This window comes from Palaemon carinicauda, chromosome 30, assembly GCF_036898095.1.
Source record: "Palaemon carinicauda isolate YSFRI2023 chromosome 30, ASM3689809v2, whole genome shotgun sequence".
Taxonomy (NCBI): Eukaryota; Metazoa; Arthropoda; class Malacostraca; order Decapoda; family Palaemonidae; genus Palaemon; species Palaemon carinicauda.
The window spans coordinates 43497685-43505184 of NC_090754.1; the positions used below are offsets into that span (position 1 = coordinate 43497685).

At 31.7% G+C, this 7500-nt stretch overlaps 1 protein-coding gene across 1 annotated transcript in view; it reads right to left on the minus strand.

Moving 5' to 3' along the window:
* Nucleotides 1–4955, minus strand: part of LOC137623061 (nephrin-like) — a 735729-nt gene extending 730774 nt beyond the window's left edge. Inside the window, exon 1 of the mRNA XM_068353701.1 lies at nucleotides 4845–4955. The gene's annotated coding sequence lies outside the window, so the exon portion shown is untranslated. The remainder of the gene's footprint in view (nucleotides 1–4844) is intronic.
* Between the last annotated feature and the right edge of the window lie 2545 nt (nucleotides 4956–7500).

Below are 7500 nucleotides of genomic sequence, written 5' to 3' on the forward strand. Positions count from 1 at the left end.
GGTTGTTCTATAATCAGTTCAGTAGATAGTGAGAGATAAAAAAAGCAATTATCAGTGCAGTAGATAGCGAGAAATAAAAAAGCAATAGTTTTACTGTGTATGACCCTTAAAAAAGAAACACATGTGAAATAGGGTGTACTGATTTAGAGACAAACAATAAGCGGGTCATCTAGCAAGAGTTACGCAAGTTTCAGGTGATGAATGGAGACCCAGTCTTTCTTGATAAGAAAACTTGTTGACGTCCCGCTGGTAAATGCCAACAAATCTTAAATCCCCACCCACAGGCACGAGACACTCAAACTATTGTTTGGGAGCTCCAAATACCATTAGAAAATCCTCATTGCCAACGCAATATTAACACTACTCACAGTGGATTTCCTCGTCCATTTCCACCTCCTGGAAGATGCGGCGCATTGATGATTAGTCAACAAAGACTCATACTCGTCGATACTTCTGCTATCTGACCTCTTCGACCTCGCACTCCACATCAGTGCAAGGAGGTCTACACCCATCTCCTCACGTCGTACCAGGATGTGTTCCATCCAGAACTTCACCAAACGCCCACGGTTCCTGGCAAGCACAGTATTCATCACCATATCAATATGTCGTGGCCCCCGGTGTGTGCCATATTCAGGCGTTTGGTTTCTCTTATTCAGGAGTAGACATGGAAGACCATTTGTCTCATTTTATTTGTGCCCACTGAATCCACGTCTGGCATGTCAACTACCACCATATCTTCTCTTATTGAATCCATCAATCGCCTCTTAAGTCTTCCTCTCCTACTTCTACCTATTAGCTCCATGCTTAGCATCCTCCTCCCAACATACTCTACTTCCCTTCTCTTCTGGTGCCCGAACCACGTTAGCCTTGCTTCCGTTGCTTTCTTTCCAAACTGATTAACATGTGCAGTTTCTCCAATCAATATATTTCTGAACATCCCCCGTTATCCCAATTGCGAATCTCGACAATTTGATTTCTGCAAATTCCATCTCTGCTTCTTGATTCTTGGTTAAAGATATGGTCACCAAACCATACAGCATAGTTGATCTTACCACCACTTTATAGGCTTTCCCTTTCAGACTTTCTGATATGTCATACCGAATACTCTTCTACAACAATTCCAGCCAGTTGTATAGATAACGAAAGTAGAACATTTGAGAAGAGACGTTTGCCAGTAATTAACATTTAAGGGTCTGGTTTTATTTGCTTTTCGCTTTCCGCCACACGATGAATCCTTTAATATAAGACATCTAAACATAATAGATATACATTACGTGAAATGACAAAATATCATCACCATACCGAAGCATAAAATATTCCTAAATTTAGTGTAGTGTTTCTCTAATTAGTTACGTTAACATTTCAATATGATTTACCAAAAAAAAAATCGATATAAATCGAACCATTTTAATGATTAATGCCGATTTTATTTTTACTCAATTACTGCTCTCTCGGGGATTTTAGGAAATCCCTTGCTAACAATCGTATAATTTGTTCATCTCCCAGAACATTAACTTTACGACTGTAGGAATTAAAGGCTTATCGAAGATGAAAAGACAGAACTAATTAACGAGAATCGTCGAGAAGTTCATTAAACTCATTTTATTTTCTGATGAAAGTTAACAAGCGACCGTATTTCATCTCAACTTATCGGAACAAAGGTTTTTCTATTTATTTAAAGTTTGCTAATAATTATTATATTTTAGTATTTATTTACCACAGGAATAAGGAATGACGCCATTGATTGTTTTGAATACGCTGTCATGTTGTAAAAAAAAAAAATAGAAAAAATAAGAGGAATTTGACATTGAAATCCTTTACATATCAAACAATGAGAAAAAGTGCGTGACCTATTATTAACCAATATGTTCAAAAAACATTTTTGTACAACCTACATGCTGAATAGTAATTTTATTGTACGCATGTAAAAATCTGATGCACAGAATAATTAAGCACAAAAATACTTGGGGATACTGGATGAATATCTAGTACATATAGCCCAAGATTGAATCAATATATATATATATATATAAAAAAAAAAAAAACAACAACGATAAGCATGCAGGGAGAAAATATGGAGGAATGAGTCATAGCCATACACAGGTTAGGATAACAAATGGAATGACGAAGAATGCTGATAAAAATCAGGAAAAAAAAATCAGTTCTATGATACTGATAATGGTAGCACAACTAAAATTGAGAAGCGGCACATATTCTACAATTACAACCACAATGCATCTTCAGTGACTAAATAAACGAACACTAGTTTCTATTAAAAAAAAAAAGGAAATGTTTATTGACAGGCACATAACATGCATATTATGGTCAAAATAAATCTTTTAAAAAATAGAGAATAAAGGCAAGGACACCAAAGAACCAATAATTCATAAAAGCAGTTATTGGAGACTAAAAACATCTAATTTATCAATACTTACAGTATATATAAAAAGGTTGTAACATTACGATATTATCGAATATGGTGAAGATTTCCTGATTATTTTAACATTTATGAAATAAACTTGTAACTAAGTTATGTGTTAAGGCTGTAAGACATATCTGTGTCTCAGAACCCCCTTTTCACTAGAATATTTACGCATAATAAGATCTTTAATTATTAAGTAACTTAATTAATCTCATTATATTATTATCTAACATCTTCAGAAGCCTCCATATCGCATCTCTAATAATTCTATCATAGACTTCTTTATGCTAATATATGCTATTTACTGTTGCCTTCCATTTACTCTCAATCGTCTTCATCAAAATACACATTTTCTTGTCTAAACCTACACTGTTTTGTTTATTATCAATTCACTCTGACGACTGTCTCCTTTAATAAATCTAAATCCTACCATACACATCGACCTAATGAGTATTATCAGGATCATTTAACAATTACCATCACTCCTGTCACAATCCAATTGAACTTACTCTTTCCAAACGTACCAAACCAAAAAAGTTAACTTTCACCTTCATCCTTGAATCACAGACATACATTGTAATCCTAACTTTTAGCACCTTTCCTTTTGTAACTTTAATTACGCCCTATAGTTCTTCAATGTCGACTAGACGAGGCTTTTTATTTATTAAAAATAATTACATATTTCTGAAAACGAGACTCGATCATCAAAGGACTATATTTTCTCAGAGAGCAGCAACTTTTGTTCCGAGATCTAATCGTTTAATATTCAATCTCTCTGCATTTATCTATCAAAAGAACATCCTTTAATCCCTAAATTATTTGTTAAGATTTATCAATAGATTTACAACAAAAACCATCCTTTCCCTTGATAACCACATTCATCCGTTTATTTACTGCACGAGTTATCTTTCATTTTCTCCTGCAGCTGTAAACAAAACAATTTCCCCTTTTTTTAGTTACCCTCTAATATAATCATCCAAACACTTACAGCTTTATTTCCCTCTTCTATCCAACTATTATGAAATTCAAAGGGTACCACTGAAAAATGTGTCCAAAAATACCGGGTAATAAAAAATTTAGCATTCAATACACAGTTCTCATATCGGTATGTATCTGGTGAATGAGACTTAATATATATATATATATATATATATATATATATATATATATATATATATATATATATACACACACACACACACACACACACACATATATATATATATATATCAATTCGCTTAAGAAGAGGCGGCATCAAGAAGGGTACAGATTATAGTTTGGACATCAAGTCTTCTAGGGTTAGGATGTTAGCAGCGAGCCCTTCAGCCTTACTGCTGCACAAGTACAGTATTTAGCAAACAATTTCTGGACCGTGTTACATCCCGGATTATCGCTTAAAATTTTTCCCAAATGAAAATGGTTACTGGAAAAACAAATTAGCAATCTAAGCAGCAATGATTTGTTGATAAATCAGGCTAAAGTCTTTGGTTGCTATTCCAATCAGGGTAAAAAAGTTGTATACATACAACAAATGCAGCAGTTTCTAGTCCACTGCATGACAAAAGCCTCAGGCATGTCCTTATTCATGTCTAAAGTATGGACATTTTTCATCACCACGCTGGCCATTACGGATTGGCGATGGTGGAAGAGTTTAGTCTGTTCGTTCACAATAAACCAACTTAGTACATATATATATATATATATATATATATATATATATATATATATATATATATATATATACATACATATATATATATATATATATATATATGTATATATATATATATATATATATATATATATATATATATATATATATATATATGTGTGTGTGTGTGTGTGTGTTTCAATTTGAAGGAGTGGAAACACAAGGACAAAGGTCTCTTATTTCTCATCCCTATGTCCTTTTAGTTAAATACAGCAGATACTAGCACCTCTTTACGGCGTGAGGTAGAGGTAGGCATGAAGTGCACATGGTCCATAAACCTTGGTACTGCATGTCTGAACGCGTGTCAAATTTGTGCTGTTGATTCATGTTCAACATCTTAAATCTAGCCCCATTTGTGTTTGATGAGGTCAGATGTCACTAAATTATTTGGAAATTTATTTGAGTTCGTGAATTTGGACCAGAACGCCAGGGAGGCCATCTAGCACCTATGTGAAAAAGGGAGACAAACCCCTCAGTTGCAATAAGAAGGAAAATGTAATAGGTCATAATTCAATGTTGATGAAACAATCAGGAAGGGAGATATAGTAAGAGGTTAAAAGGAAATGCAGATAGGGGCCTATAAGTAATGCCTATAGTGCATCGCTTGAAAAGCCCCGACAACATTACCCCCTTACGGGAACACAGTTTATTAGAGAAGCAAATGAAAATTTGATTCTATTTCTATGTACAGGATCAAATGAGAACACTAACCTTGTATATTCGTATTAATTGTTTTCCAGCATGAACTCTGTGTCTACTCCTGTATGGTGGGATTCCCCAAGTTTCGTAGTTTTATCTAAATTTTGATTCATCATTCCATCCTGAAATTAAACGGAAAAATAAAATAATGTAAATGTGAGTAATTTGAATTCATTATAAAATAAAAATTCCCTAAATAATACAACTTTTGGAGATTGATTACAAAGAACATTTGCTTGTCATAATTCTTCACTGGTTTTCAGCAAGCAAAAATTTTCATTTGTTAATATATATATTTACTCTTTTTTTTATTCTTTTGGAGTTTAAATAATAAATACATTCAATCAGACTGAAAAAGTAGAATTCTATTTTTCTTTTCAGGTGAACCTTAGCTGAGCAGGACAGAAAACATTCAACTAATGCTCGGCCTAGAACATTAAGAAATAAACAAATCTTTCATGGTGCGCATATCCAGTTTGGTCCAATATCATTCGCTACTACATTTTATTAAAGATTTCCCGAGTAGTTACATGAACCACACACACTCGTTATTTTGTTTTAACAGTAAAATTCTAGTTATTCGTATTCCTTCAAATTCAAATAAACACAGGTTTCTCTGTTTTGAACTTTTTCCAACAATTTATTGGGAAATGTTTCAAAATATCTATTTGATATCTACAATCTCTTTGTTATTATAATTAGATTATTTAGAGAACAATGATAATTATCTTGATAAATCATATACTTGATCTTTCATTTCCTTCAGCTCAAAAGTCAATAGTATTTTTGTTTTTCCCCTTGATAGCACTAGCTTGTGTAAACAAGAACCGATGGCAAACGTATTGATTGCTGTTTCTTGCGAGCACCATCTGCATCTATTGATGTTAGCTGATATTCACAGAAAATATTTACGTGTTTATTTTTGTGTTTCAAACGGGTTTCATGATGCAAAAAGCCGTTAATGGAACACAAATATAAAAAGAACATAGAAATAGTGCTTGAAACTCTATTTACAATAATCCGCTTAACATAATTACTTGTCTATCATCGTAGACGATAAGCAAGGTATCTTGATTTTCTAGATAACTCTGATAAATAAAAAACTCATTTCATACAATGAGAGGAAGGTTGTACAGGAAGATTCAAACATATTTCACGAAGCAGCCAGTAATTCGTAAATTATAAAATATCTCTATTACTGATAAGAATCATGGTCTACGTTTTTTGGTTGATAAGATACTCGATACAAATTCATATCTTATCCAAATCCGAGTAATAAATACCATAAGAAAAGATAAACATCTTGACACGCAACGTTAACGCATGTTTCATAAGAGTTCCGAATCTCATTCACAGATCAAGTTATAAAACCAAACTCTTGTCGCCTTTGTACTTTTACGGTTAAGAACCAATACTAAATTATAATTTTCACAACTTCAAACTCAATACCATATGCAACATTTAAAAGCACAATGATACATGGACTTTAATATGAGATTCATTGTTGAAATTTGTACGTGAGGGAGTTCTCTTCTTGAGGGGAAACAGAATAATTTAAAAAAAAAATGTAATGGGTTTTGTTAGCCTGTCACAGTCAGCCGCTGGAAAACTCACCTGTATAACTCATATCAGTAACTAATATATATATATATATATATATATATATATATATATATATATATATAAAATATATATATATATATATATATATATATAATATATATATATATATATATATATATATATATATATATATATATATATATACATATATATAGTGTCTTAAGATCAAGAAAAAAAAAACAGATTATAATGGAAAAAAGTAACATATTAAACTACTAAAGACTAAGTCAAAGTGCAATATTATATATTAATTCAATAAGGATGAGTTATAAACGAGAGCAGCTTTGAATGATCAAAACCAAGAAGGGTGCTTCCTGAAAAGTTGATAAGAAGTTTGAAATTTGTTTCTAAATGGTTTTGAATAAGCAAGAAACCACATTATGAAATTATCATATAAATATGTATTGGTATAGAATCTGATTATAGACAACAAACTAACTTCTTCTCTTATATCCAATGAACAACATGATCATTGGTAACGCCTGAAGTTTAAGACGTAATTCACATTTCCGATTAAATTAGTCAGTTCTGAAATTACATTGAAAGTCATAAGAAGGAAATAAACGTCTTTTGAAATTATACAAATTGAAATTCATAATTCCAGCAAACCAGAAAATCAACTTTATTTAACAATCCTAGAACGTTTGTAATAATCTTTTCTGTTTTTGAAAGTCTTGCCAATTGATTTAAGTATTTTTCAATATGATCTTTTAACTCTCTGTATCAAAATTTTCTATTTTATTCCAATTTGTATAAAGCATAATAGCAAACTGAATAATTCTTTTTCGGTATCTGTGTTAAATATTCTAGAATACTTATATCAATTGAAGAGGGGGATGACTGACTATTTTGAAAAATTACTACGATAATAATTATAAATTACAAAAAAAAAAAAAAAAAAAAAAAAAAAAAAATACGGGTAACAATAATTCAATAACTTAACAGTACTTGATTCAAATGAAATGCTATGATTCTAAAAATATTTGCAGTGAAATAAATGATGAATTAAAAGAGAACATGAGAGCTTCATTCATTTACTATCGTT